Source organism: Pantherophis guttatus, chromosome 1, assembly GCF_059756535.1.
Source record: "Pantherophis guttatus breed Tessera chromosome 1, ASM5975653v1, whole genome shotgun sequence".
NCBI classification, from domain to species: Eukaryota; Metazoa; Chordata; class Lepidosauria; order Squamata; family Colubridae; genus Pantherophis; species Pantherophis guttatus.
This window is the reverse complement of record NC_142063.1, coordinates 73,971,558-73,984,891: the sequence shown is the minus strand read 5'-3', so window position 1 is coordinate 73,984,891 and position 13,334 is coordinate 73,971,558. Positions and strand designations below refer to the sequence as shown.

Genomic DNA, 13,334 nt, shown 5'->3' with positions numbered 1-13,334 from the left:
TGGGATCGTCAGAGCCTTTTGAAAGCATTTTTTACAACCTCTTCACCAAAGAGGTTGAAGAAAAAATGGTTTTAAAAGTTAAAAAAAAATTGGCCACGCCTAGCCAGTCACATTACCCCCGCCCACCAAGCCACGCCCATAGAACCGGTAGTAACAAATTTTAGATTTCACCACTGATCTTGGAGGTTTTCTAGTCCAACCCCCTGATCAAGCAGGAGACCCTATCATTTCCGGCAAATGGCTGTCCAGTCTCTTCTCGAAAGCCTCCAGTAATGGAGCAACAATTTCTGAAGGCAAGCCGTTTCACTGGTTAATTGTTTCCACTTTCAGGAACTTTCTTCTTAGTTCTAGTTTGCTTCCATCCTTGATTAGTTTCCATCTGTTGCTTCCTGTCTTGCCTCTGGTGCTTTGGAAAAATAGGTTGGCAGCCCCTCAAATATTGGAACACTGCTATCATGTCACCGCTAGTCCTTCTTTTCACTATTCTAGAATTCCTGCAACCGTTCTTCATATGTTTTAGCCTTCAGACCTCTAATCATTTTTGTTGTTCTTCTCTGTAGTCTTTCTAGAATCTCAACACGTTTTTTATATTGTGACAAAAATTGGATGCAGTATTCCAAGTGTAGTCTTATAGTACTGCATTATAAAGCAGTACTAACACTAACAGTACTAGCAGTACTAACACTTTGTGTGATCTTGATTGTATCCCTCTGTTAATGCAGCCTACGATTGCATTGGCTTTTTTGGGTAGCCTTTCACAGTTACTGCTATTGAGCCACTTTCCCCCCAATCTGTACCTGCACATTTGGTTTTTCTTGCCTAAGTGTAAAACCTTACTTTTCTCTCAGTTGAATTTCATTTTGTTAGATAGGGCCCAGTGTTCAAGTCTGTCGAGATCTATCTGGATCTTGAGCCTATCTTTTGGGATGTTGACTATTTCTGCCAGCTTGGTGTCATTTGATAAGTTCAGCTTCTATCTAGATCATCTAAATCATTTATGAAGATATTGAAGAGTATTGAACCTAAAACAGAACCTTGGGATACCCCATTGCTTACTTCCCTCTATGTAAATGTAGTTGTATTAAGGACCACATGCTGAGTGTGGTTTGTCAACCAGTTACGAATCAGTCTGGTGGTGATGCTGTCTATCCCACCTTTTTCTAGTTTAACAAGAAGTAGGTTGTGGTCTACTTTGTCAAATGTTTTACTGAAATCCAACTATATTTTGTACACAGCATTTCACTGCTCTAATTTAGTCACTTTGTCAAAGAATGAAATGAGATTTATTTGTCATGATCTGTTTTGACCAACCCATGTTGACTTCTGGTTATAACCTTGCTTGCCTCTAGGTGTTTGCAGATCAATATTGCTTGATCATCTTTTCCAAGAACTTCCCAGGTATTGATGTCAGGCTGATTGGTCTGTAGTTTCCTGGATCTGTCCCCCCCAACCTTTTGGAGATGGGAACCAATCAGCTCTTTACTAGTTCTCTTGTAGTTTGCCTATGGTCCAGGATCTTTGGAAGATATGGTTCTAAGATCACATTTGCCAGCTCCTTCAGAACTCTGGGATGTAATCCATTAGATCCTGAGGATTCGAACTCATCTAGAGTTGATAGGTGCTTTCTTACTATTTTCTCGCCCATTTTAATTTGTATTTCTAGTCTCTCTTTTACAGTTCTGTTTTTGTTAGGTTGTGCTATTTCCCCCCCTCCCTTTTTTTTTTACGTGAAGATAGATGCAAAGAAAGAATTAAGCAGCTCTGCCTTCTCCCTGCTGCTTTTCTCCCATTAGTGGACCAATTGTTTCCTTCACTTTTTTTCTAATTTGTTATATGTTGAAAGAAACTTTCTTTATTGTTATTTTTGACATTTGTTGCAAGTCTTAGTTTATTTTGAGCCTTAGCTTTCCTGACTTCATCTTTGCAGATTCGGGCTATATGCTGTTATTCTGTTTTAGTTATATGTCCCTCTTTTCATTTTTTATACTTATCCTGTTTGTCTTTCAATTTATGAGAGAGATCTTTGTGTAACCATTTATTCTCGGAGTTCTTATTTTTCTTTTTCAATGGTATTGTGTTGGATTGGGCTTTTATAATCGTATTTTTATATAGTTTTCCAACTCTTCTTGAGTTGTTTTTCCCTTTAAGATTTTCATCCATGGAATCCTTCCCAAGCTCGGAGTTTGTTGAAATCAGTTCTTTTAAAGATACTAGTTTGATTTTGTTCTATTGCTTGTGTCTGCATTATATTGAATTCAGATTTGATATGATCACTTGCCCCTAAAGTTCCTGTAACTTCAATTCCCTCTATAATTTATCTCTGTTAGTAAGAATTAAGTCCACTATAGCTGACTCCTTAATTCCCTCCTCTACCTTTTGGATGACAAAATTGTCAGCTAGGCTCATAAGGAACTTGTACGATCTCCCACTTCATACAGAGTTTGTCTCCCAGCTGATGTCAGGGCATCAGATCTAGAGTCAAAAATAAGCAAAGCTGGCTGATTCTTTGTTCTCATCTTCTCTCTTCAACATCTAGTACATTTTCTAAACATTTAACAGCCAGTTGTACAAATAGATTTAGTTTACTTTTATTATTTATGTGCTATCACACTGATTTATATTCTAGGAAAATTAGGAATAGAAAGCTTATGGAGATGGCTGTGCTGGAGTTGTGTGCTGAATACCCCATCCATAATCATAGAGAGATGGATCCCTTTAGAATAAACTTCTACAATTTGGCAGCTTGATGGAAAATTCTTTTCTCAGTTCTGAGAGCATACTTCAGGATTAGTTTCAAACTTGTCAACTTTAAAATGAATGGAGTTCAACTCCCAGAATTCCCCACCCAGCATGGAGATTTGCACACGCTTAGCCCACAGATCTTACAGTTGCCATGTTTGAAAAACACTGGCATAGCTGATGGTTTTCCTTGTGCTGAATTCTCTAGTAGACACTAAATGGCTTCTATATTGATATTAAATGGCATGCTTTGATCTTCATTTTAGCTTTGCATATAGAGAATGGAAACCACAGCCCCAGATCATCCTGCAAAACTTTTAAAAGATGTTTGCCAGATTTTGAGGCAACTCTGAAATTGCATAAGAATCATGATGATGATGATGCACAAGGATTTTCATGCAAGCTTCTATATATCTATATTGATCCAAAGACAAGCAAGATAGTTTAGAGCCTATGGATCAAAAACATTCTCAACAAAGTATTTTGCTGATAACAGACTTTCCTCTGTAAAGGGAACAAGGCCTGACAGATAAGTTTTGAGTCTCAAACATTGCTGCTATTCTTGTGACAGGAATGTTCTCAAGAGATTTTTTCCTGCGCTCTTTGTTGATCAAATCGATGTACTTTTACACCCCTCTCTCTCCCTCACCCACACAAACCTGTACACACCAGAATAAAAGAAAAGATGCTTGCAGGGTAGATGGCAATGGTACCTTCTGCTTCCCCCATTGTTTGCATAATTTTAAAGCAATTAGCCACTTCTGCCAAATTTCCTTTCAAGTGCACTGGGTAAAAAAAAAAAAAAAGAACGAAGTCTCTCTCATGGAAACAAAACAAAAACTTTCCTCAAGCAGACAGATTTCCCTTTCTTGCCTACCCCCCCCCCTTAGAATTTGCTCCCCAAAGTACTATTGCTATGTTGCATCCATGAAATCCATAGTAAAATAAGAGCCTGGTGGCGCAGCAGACTAATAGCCTGTTATTATCATTCAGCTGTCTGCAATTACTGCTAGTTCAAATCTCCCCAGGCTCAAGGTTGACTCAGCCTTCCATCCTTTCTAAGGTAGGTAAATTGAGGACCCAGTTTGTGGGGGCAATAAGCTGACTTTGTATAAAAATATACAAAAGTATGAAGGCTATTGCTTAAGGCATTGTAAGCACCCTGAATCTCCAGAGAAGGGCGGCATATAAATCAAATTTAAAAAATAAATAAATAAATAAATAAAGCGAATGTCATGTTTATTTCCCCTTCTAATCAGAATGCAGGATTCTTTCCAGACAGGCCTATACAGGCAGGGAGGGAGGTCCTGGTTAAAAAGGGGTGGGGGTCTGAATCAGGTAGAGAAAGGCCTTATTTGGTCCATTAGCCAGCACTTTATACTGGCCCAATGGCCTCCTCCAGCTTTCTTCAAATGTGTCTGTTAGTGATAGATTAAAAAAATGCTTGTAGCAGGGGTGAAATGCTCTCGGATCAGACCGGATCGCCTGATCCGGTAGCGATCTTGGCCGGTGATTCGGCAATCCGATAACGATGGTGGACCAAAGCTCCGCCCACCCGCCCCCGGTTGTCATTTCTTCCTAGTTTTAGCCAAGAATTAATGTGTTTTTTACCTAATACGCATGCTCAAAAGGTTTTGTGCATGCACAGAAGGTCTGCGCGCGCCTGTGACGCGTGCATGCACTTCCAAACCGGTAAGGAAAGTAAGTAGATTTCACCCCTGGCTTGTAGTGCTTTCTTTAGAAATATTTAATGAGCATTCTGTGAAGGAAATCTTTATTTAAAAGTACCTTCCATCATAGGAAAAATACATCAGTATCTCTAATGTAGTGGCACAGAGGCATACACAAAACACTTGTTAGTGCAGTGATTCCCCTGACTGTAATTAAGCCCCCACCCACCCCCATCTCTTTGCTTGGGGGCAGGGAGGCCAGCTTACCCACTAGAATGTGGTCTCAGTTCAACCTGAGTGTGGGAACTGCAGTTCTGACTTTTAAAACTTTAAATCCCTCTGGCTTGTTACAAACACACACAACACCCCCCCCCCACTTTGCAGCATTATCACCAGAGGGCTATGTCTGAAATATTTCTCTTTGCTGAAGGGAGCTTATGATTAAAGGGAGCAGATTTCAATGAGCACGGCAAGTTCTTATCTGTCCTTTTTTTCACCTCGGCTGAGGGCAAAGACCAGCAGCTTGAAGTTGACCTCTGAAAGAAGCTTGCTCTGAAAAGGAAGATGTGGAAGGCTGGAAATGCTCTTTCTAATGCTCGCCTCTGGAGCCAGGAAAAGGCAGCTGTTTCTGGCCTTTCTATTTTTTTCCCCCTGATAGCTGAGAGCTGGGCTTGTTGCCATATCTGTTTGTCCGTCTGAGTCTCCTTGTTTTTCTCAGAAAGCTTCAGAGACCAGTTGCCCGTAGCGGGTTGCTGGGAACTGAGGTTGTTCCTTGTGTCGTCTTAACTCTCCATGCCAGAACGTTCATGCTTGAATAGGAAACAGCAAGATCTGTCAATATAGGCCTTTTCTTCAGAGCTTTGAGTCTGCATTCTCCACGGCCATCTGTTCCCTTTCACCCTTTTGGACAATGTTGCTATTTGAAACTTCTCTTCCTCCTGTCTCCCACCCCCTCGCCCCATTTCTATTGCAAAACCAACAACAAAAAACTTTCTGTGAAATGCTTTGCTCTCCAATGCCTTATCTATCTCTTTTTCCAAATGTTACAAAAATGACATTTTCTCTCTTCCTTTTTTTAAGATGAATGACTGAAAAAAATGAATATATTACAGAAGATATGAGATCAGGCCTTTTTTTTTAAAAAAAAAATTGGCTGTACTATTTGCAGTAATGGTTCTTAATTTTGCTGTATACACAGTGTCCTTGCTGTTTTGTGCATTAGGGCACTAACAGTTGTGGGTTGCTTATATACATACATTATCACACTGTTTACATTTTGATTGCTGATTTTCAAACTACAAAACATTCCATCTTAATAGGAATGTATTCTGGAACAGCCAATTTTCATTTGGTTGTGTGGAGAAGTCAGTCTGTATTACAATTAAAGTGCATGACCGGCTAGGATTATCAACCTGAAATCACAAAACGTTTTCCATATACTTTCAGTGTTAGCTGCCCACATGAGAAAGCAATAAGGTAATCACCATCCTGTGACCAGTTTCTGCAAAGATACTGTACTACTAGAGCTAATTATGAATCATTGTCAATGTGAACCATTGCTTTCACATGCCACAATGATTGTTTGCTATTCACATCATAACATTGTATATCTCCATGTTTTTCATGAATTTGCAATAATTTCCTTTAATTTAAAAAAGGAGGGAGCAGAGTCTGATGTCAATTTTGTTTTATTAAAGAACTAAACCCCAGATTTTGTATTTTATATCATAGAAGCCGCAAGATGCTTTATTACAAGTCTGACCTCTCATAGTCATTCCCATGTGCTTTCCCCTTCTCACGCCATTCTTTTATCTCTGTGTATAATTTGTTCATTTATTTTATTCAAGTTTTAGAGCCACCCATTTAAAACCAGTGACTCTGTGTGGCACACAATTAAAAAGAAAACAATTAAAATAATTAAAACTTGATACAAAAAGAAATTAAATACAAATAGCAGCCAAGAGATATTATAATGGGGGCAATATGCTGACTCTGTAAAAACACTTAGAGAGGGCTGTAAAAGCACTATGAAGTGGTATATAAGTCTAAGTGCTATTGCTATAATAGCAGCAGTACCAAAAATAGTTAGACTTATATACTGCTTCATAATGCTTTACATCCCTCTCTAGGCAGTTTACAGAGTCAGCATATTGCCCCCAACAATCTGGATCCTCATTTGACCGACTTTGGAAGGAGGGAAGGCTGAGTCAACCTTGAGCCAGTGAGAGTCGAACTGTTAAACCACTGGCAGTCTTCAATACTGCAGTCTAACCACTGCATCACCACAGCTGTTAGTGGCAGCATAAGCAGGAAATATGGCCATTCAAATACTTGGGACTCCAAGCCTGGGGAAAAAACAGATTTTCAAGGCCTTCTGAAAGGCCATCAAGGTTGAAGGCCATCCTAATCTCAGGAGGCAGGACATTCTAGAGGGGAGACACTCTGGTAGAAAAAGCAGACCTCCTGGTCCCTGCCAGCCAACATTCCTTGGCTCATGGGACCTGGCACATGCCCAGATTGGATGACTAGAAATGACTGGAAAGAAAACGGTCCCTCAGGTAATCTGGCCCAAGCTATGAAGAGCTTTAAATGTGACAAACAGCACATTTGCATCCAGAAACATACTGGCAACCAATGCAACCCCCGAAAAAGTAATGCTACATGTGCTGAATAGCCAATACCATTTACAACTTACACATTTGCATTCTGTACCAGCTGAAGCTTCCAAATGCTTGTCAAGGGCAGCTCCATGTTGAGCATATTTCAATAATCCATATAGGAGATCAGAAGGGCATGAGTGACAGTGACCAGAGCCTCCCAGTCCAAGAATGGGCACACAACCCAAAAGTGTGCAAAGGCCCTATTAATCATGGCTACCACCTGGTATTCCAGCAGGAGCCATGAGCCCAAGAGGTCTCCCAAGTCTGTCTGGGGCACTATCATCCCATTATGGACTGTGGCAGTGGTGGGCTGCTGCCGGTTCAGACCGGTTTGGACGAACAGGTAGTTCCGACGATCAGCTGGCCCCGCCCACCCGCCCTATGCTGTCCTATATTTCCTTCTTTCTGGCTCAGCTGATTCACGTGGCACAGTTGATTTCTGCGCCTTCGCTATTCTACTTACCAGGGCTGCCTTAGAAGGTAAGTAGCTGAGCTTCAAATTGCTGTATTTTGAACACTCTGCACAAGCGCGTTAGTCGTGCACGCATGCTCACAGAACTGGTTGTCAAACCGGTTGCAGCCCACCACTGGACCATAGGTGGAAAAAACCTGGTATTGGAAGTTTCAAAGTCACTCAATCTTGCTTTGGTTGAGCCAAAGCCCATTGCACCCCATCCAGATCCCCTACAGCCTCCAGATCATGAGACAGCATATTCACAGTATCATTCAGACTGCTTGGAGTGGAGATAGAAACCCCAAACTGTTGTATCACCTCACCCAGTAACTGCATATAAATAAATAAAAGGGGAGACAGAACCGAGCCCTGTGGCACCTCACAAAGCAAGGGTGTGGGCGGCATCTCTCCCTGAACTGGAACTGACTCTAGAGGAAGGACAAACAACACAACATCATACCACCCATCCCAACTTCTAAATCTAATCCAGAAGAATACCACGATCAATGGTATCAAAGGCCACTGAGATGTCAAAAAGAGCAAGGATGGACGTACTTTTCCCAACATCCAAAGAAAACAGCATTGGGAGTTACTCAGAGAGCAATCCTTTTGTTGGGATCTTTTGAAATTTGACCAGTTGATCAACATGGCTGCTCTCCTAAGAGACAGAGAAATGTAGTCATTTCCACCTAAGGCAGGGGTCTGCAACCTTAAACACCCAAAGAGCCATTTGGACCTGTTTCCCACAGAAAAGAAAACACCGGGAGCCACAAAACCCTTCCCTTGCCTGACTATTTCTTGAGTGGCCACAAAACTAGCATATGTAGTTGAATTAAATGTTCTGTTTTCTTCTGAAACTTCTCTTTTTTTGGATTTATCCATGGTTGGGCTACCGGGGGTTGAAAAGCTCAATAAATAGCATGCCGGCGGGTGTCGCACATTGGCGGTTGTGACGCATATTTTGAGTGACAGGGAGCTGCAGCAAAGGGGTGAAAGAGCCACATGCGGCTCCAGAGCCGCAGATTGCTGACCCCTGACCTAAGGGAAGCCCAGAACTCCCAAGTATCCTGATTTCTAGGCCAGCACCTTACCTCTACACAAAAATTCTCTCCAACAAAGGAGATTTATAAGGCTTCTGTAAGCATCAGCACATACATGTTCTTTCAAGTTTGTAAGAAAGACAAATATGCTTCAGGGTAGGCAGCTTTAGGCAGCTGCATCCTTAAGAAAATAGTTACAATGACCTTATCCGATACTGCTTTGTTTTCCAAAATAGATACTTTGATATTCAGGCCTTCTGCCTGTCCCATAAATAAAGGAGCAGTGTTTAGCATTACCGCATTATCTCACATTTCCTTGCGCTCTTCCCTTTGTCTTATGTTCTACCAGTGAGATTTTTTATAGTTAATCTCATAATCAGCTGCACAATCATTTCAAGAATTTCAACTGAGAAATAATCTGTTCTTCAAATCCAGTTCAACATTCCAGATTGAACCATGTCTGCTATTTCTAAAGGGGTGCAGACTGGATAATTTCTAAGAACACAATAATGAATTTTCCATTTTTCCTTATAAGACAAAGTAGTTTTATATAATACAGTAATAATAGAATGTGTGTGAGTTTTATATAAATAAAGTCAGAAGTTTGGTATTATTAATTATTACTTACGTTTTTAGATTTCTGTTAGTTTCTGTTACTAAGCACATAGGAAAAGATATTCTCCCATGCGAGAGAAGACCAGATGCCTTTTTCAAGATGGTGCCTGTCAGCTTCTGCTGTGAATCATGGCTGACTGATGACCATTGTGTAGAACAGAAGACTGATGAGTAGGCCAGTCTGGAGCATGAGAGAAGGGTGATCATCCATGAGTGCTCCAAATGGCAACTCCTCTCAAGGAGACCTTAAAACAGTGGTCTCCCATGCAGTGGTGGGCTGCTGCTGGTTTGGGTGAATCGGTAGTTCCGATCAGCGGCTGGCCCCTGGCGCTATCATGTCCTATATAATTGGTGTTTTTTTTGATGCTGCACACATGCACGAAAGGCACACGAGTGAAGTGTGAGCACGTGTGTGCACGCTCACATTTTTGGTTCAAGGCAAACCGGTTGTTATAACCGGCAACAGCCCACCACTGCTCCCATGGGATTGAGCACCAGGAGGCAACATCTTTGTTCTCAGTAGCGGTGGTGGAGCCTTTAATAACTCAGCTAGCCACATCATTTTGTAAACACATTAGGAGATGTTGAGTGTAACCACTTCAGGGATATTAGACACCTCAAAATGGTGAGTTTTTATAATAATAATAATAATAATAATAATAATAATAATAATAATAATAATAATAATTTTATTTCTTATATTTATTTTTATTTAGAGAACTTCACCAATGTAGCCATCATGACTGATTTGCGGAGACTGCCTGAACAAGTCCCTGCAGTTTTCTTGTCAAGGTTTTTCAGAAATTGCCAAACTAAAGCTATAAGATAGGGCACTACATGGGGCTACCCTTGAAAAATAGCAAGAAACTTCAGCTGGTATAGAATGCAGACAATTTTGGGTTTGTATTGGGGGCCAGTTTACTTCTGAGCCCAATTCATGATGCTGGCTGGTTATGACCTGTAAAGCTCTACATGGCATGGAGCCAGGCTACATATAGAACCAGTTTCATCCCATTTCATCAGTCCATTTCACCCAATCAGTCAGGGAAGGTATGTTGCAGACCCTGGCAATTAAAGAATAGAAGAAGAGAGCCTTCTCTGCCATTGACCCCACCCTGTGGAACATACTCTCCACCAGAGGTGAGGCAGGACCCCACTATCCTGGCTTTCCAGAAAGGAGTGAAAACATGGCTTTGCAACTTTGCTTGGGAAGGTTGACTGATTCTACGGTGTGGCTGTCCTGAACTGCATCCTTACTCCCCATCCAGTTTAGAACTGTCCAGTCTCTTAATTTGGGCCTTTCTCTGATAAGATTTATTGTCTCCTCCTAGGAAAGGTCTGTGTTGCCAAAATTTGTGTCCTTACTCTTTTCCATGGCACATTCCATTTCAGCCACCCAGCTAGCTTTGTGCCTAAGAGAGGACTAGAACTCAGAATCTCCCGGTTGCCAAATTGATGTCTTAACTGCTTCACCAAACTGGCTCTCTCTTAGCATTTTATAGGATTGTAACACTGCAGTTTAGAATGGCTATCATAGGGCAATTAGCACTGAATTATAATCTTGGTAAATTAAAGCAGAGAATAAATCAGATTTTTTTGATGGGGGATTGCCCTTTCCTAGGGTACTGTGACCTTTATCTATTAACAAGAAAATATTATTAGCGGAGTTGAATATATGACAGGAAAATGAATTTACTTGAACATTCTAACCTTCTGTTCTTATTCTGATTGTGTAATGAATGTTATTAAGACCATGAAAGAAGATTGATGGTCTGATTACAATTCATTTTACACTTGACATAGTAACATAAGCAGCATATTTTAGCCGTCTCTTTCCTTGCCTTTTGCAATATTCTGCCACTGAGACATCCGTTGTGTTCTAGCGTTCAGCAGTGGAAGATGGGGCAACATACCAATCTGTCAACTGCTACTGAGGAATTGCTCTGTTTCCTCCATAGCTCACATTGGGCTTGGCTCTGTTTCACTTGACATGAAGGACTGAAGAAAGCTTCTAGCATTTCTTCTATAAATAGAACATCAAGATTAATTTTCCTACTGCCCTATAAAATGGAAGTTGTTCTACTCTAAAATAATTTGCACTAAAACCTATGCATAAAGAATTCTACATGTGAGGGCTTATCTAAATACAGGTCATAAAAATAATCCATCAAGCAGTTGTCCATGCTGGTACTATTATAGCCTGGCACCACAAGGTTTTACCACTCAGACATGAGGGCAAAGCAATTATTTTCTTTGTAATCATTGTGCCCTTGAACCTAGTTTTGTTTACTAAGGGTACCTGTTGACATCATTGGGTATGTAGTGGAATGTGCCATTGACTTAAGAGTAATAACCTACTTCCTCTATTTCTAGGTTGTAAATTAATAATTTTCTAATGATTTTGTGGTCAGTTTACAATTTCTAAATGAGAGATGACAAACAGTGCAATAATAAGAGTTTCAGAAAGTTTGTCATGACTTGGATAACAAGCCCTTGATTTTCTGATGAGACAAACTATGCCTTACATCTATCCAGTTTATTATGTCTATTTATTTTTGGTGTGATAGAAAGTCTATAGTATTCGTTGAGTGGGGAAGTTTTCAGAGTTGTGAGCTTTTACGTTTGAGCAATTTTAATGGAGGAGCAGACATGGTGGTTGAGGCACGCACATGAATTGGTCAAAATGCAATCCAACAAGTCTACTGTACATTGGCTTTTGTAGTTACTTAATGAAATTATTTAATTATTAAATAATTTGTTTACTGAGCAGAACTTTGTTTTATTGAGCAAAATCATGCTAACTGCAAGCAATTGGTGCTGGGCTACTAGTTCATAACTTGATCGGTTATCATCTGAATGCTAAAGTGGAATAGCAAACCTGTTTGGTGTAGTTATCAAAGGCACCAAGCTGGAAACTGAGAGACTTTTGAGCCTGAACAAGTCAAGACTGACTTGAAGGCAAGAAATGAAGAAAGAAAGGAATGGAATAGAGTAAATACCTGATGTGGAATTTTTCAACTTAAATTAATGATAAAACATTAAAAGCCTGAAGCTTTTCTCATAGTTTTAGATAGTAGTGGGCTGCCAATTTTTTAACAACCGGTTCTCTGTCCTAATGACTGGCTGGGTGGGTGTGGGTGGGTGGGTGGGTGTGGCCAACTCGATGTCACTTACGTCCAGGGGCACTTCGCCTCGCCCGCCCTCTCATGACTGTGGGGATGCTGCAACGGTTGTAAGTGTGAAAAATGATCATAAGTCACTTTTTTCAGTGCCCTTGTAACTTTGAATGGTCACTAAATGAACTGTTGTAAATCAAGGATTACTTGTACAAAAATACAAAAAGCTTCTTTGCTTGCAAAAAGCTGCCCTAAATACCAGTCATTAGATTAGAAATTGGGGAATACACACTGAAGATCAATGAGTCACAGCCGTCATGGAAAACTAAACCATTCTGTCTGAGTACCTTCCTTTTCCTCAGCAATACCTGCAACCCGGAGTTATAAATTAGGCAGGTTGCCAGAGTACATTTAGGAATTAAAATAGTTAAATTACAAGGATAACTATCAGCAGCCAAATTACTCTTGCTCATAAAGTGAAACCCTTTAGCAGAGAGGTCATTTAAACTCTCCAGAAAGTGGGTTGGCATATTTGGGCTACAAAATGCGGAGCTAAAGAGACAAATTAACAATTAACATATTGAGTGAGAGCTAATCTCATTCTGCCTTTGTTCAGACCTTGCTGCAGGGAATTTTTGCCTATGAATATAGCTATCTATCTCTTTATCTCTTAAGTGCTGACATCTTCTGTGGGCTATTAAGGAAGGTGGGGGCTGCTTTCTCCCTCTAAGAAAACATGTTTCTCCATTTCTCATTCAGGGAAATATATTCTTCCTTTTTAATATTTCTCAAAATATTTCATTCTTCTAAGAGAGGGGTGGGTGCTAACTTTCTATAATTGGTGCCATGTTACTACCCTGTTTCCCCCAAAATAGGACATCCCCTGATAATAAGCCCAATCGGGCTTTTGAGCACATGGCAATAAGGCCAAGCACTTATTTCAGAGTTCAAAAAAATATAAGACAGGGTCTTTTTTATGGGGAAACACAGTACCGTATTTTCTGGCATATAAGACGACTTTTTAACACATGAAAATCTTC

The 13,334-nt window shown here is 40.4% G+C and overlaps 1 protein-coding gene across 7 annotated transcripts in view; it reads left to right on the top strand.

The window, feature by feature from the left end:
* RAD51B (RAD51 paralog B) overlaps nucleotides 1-13,334 on the top strand; it is a 485,747-nt gene that overhangs the window by 129,074 nt on the left and 343,339 nt on the right. The window lies entirely within an intron of this gene.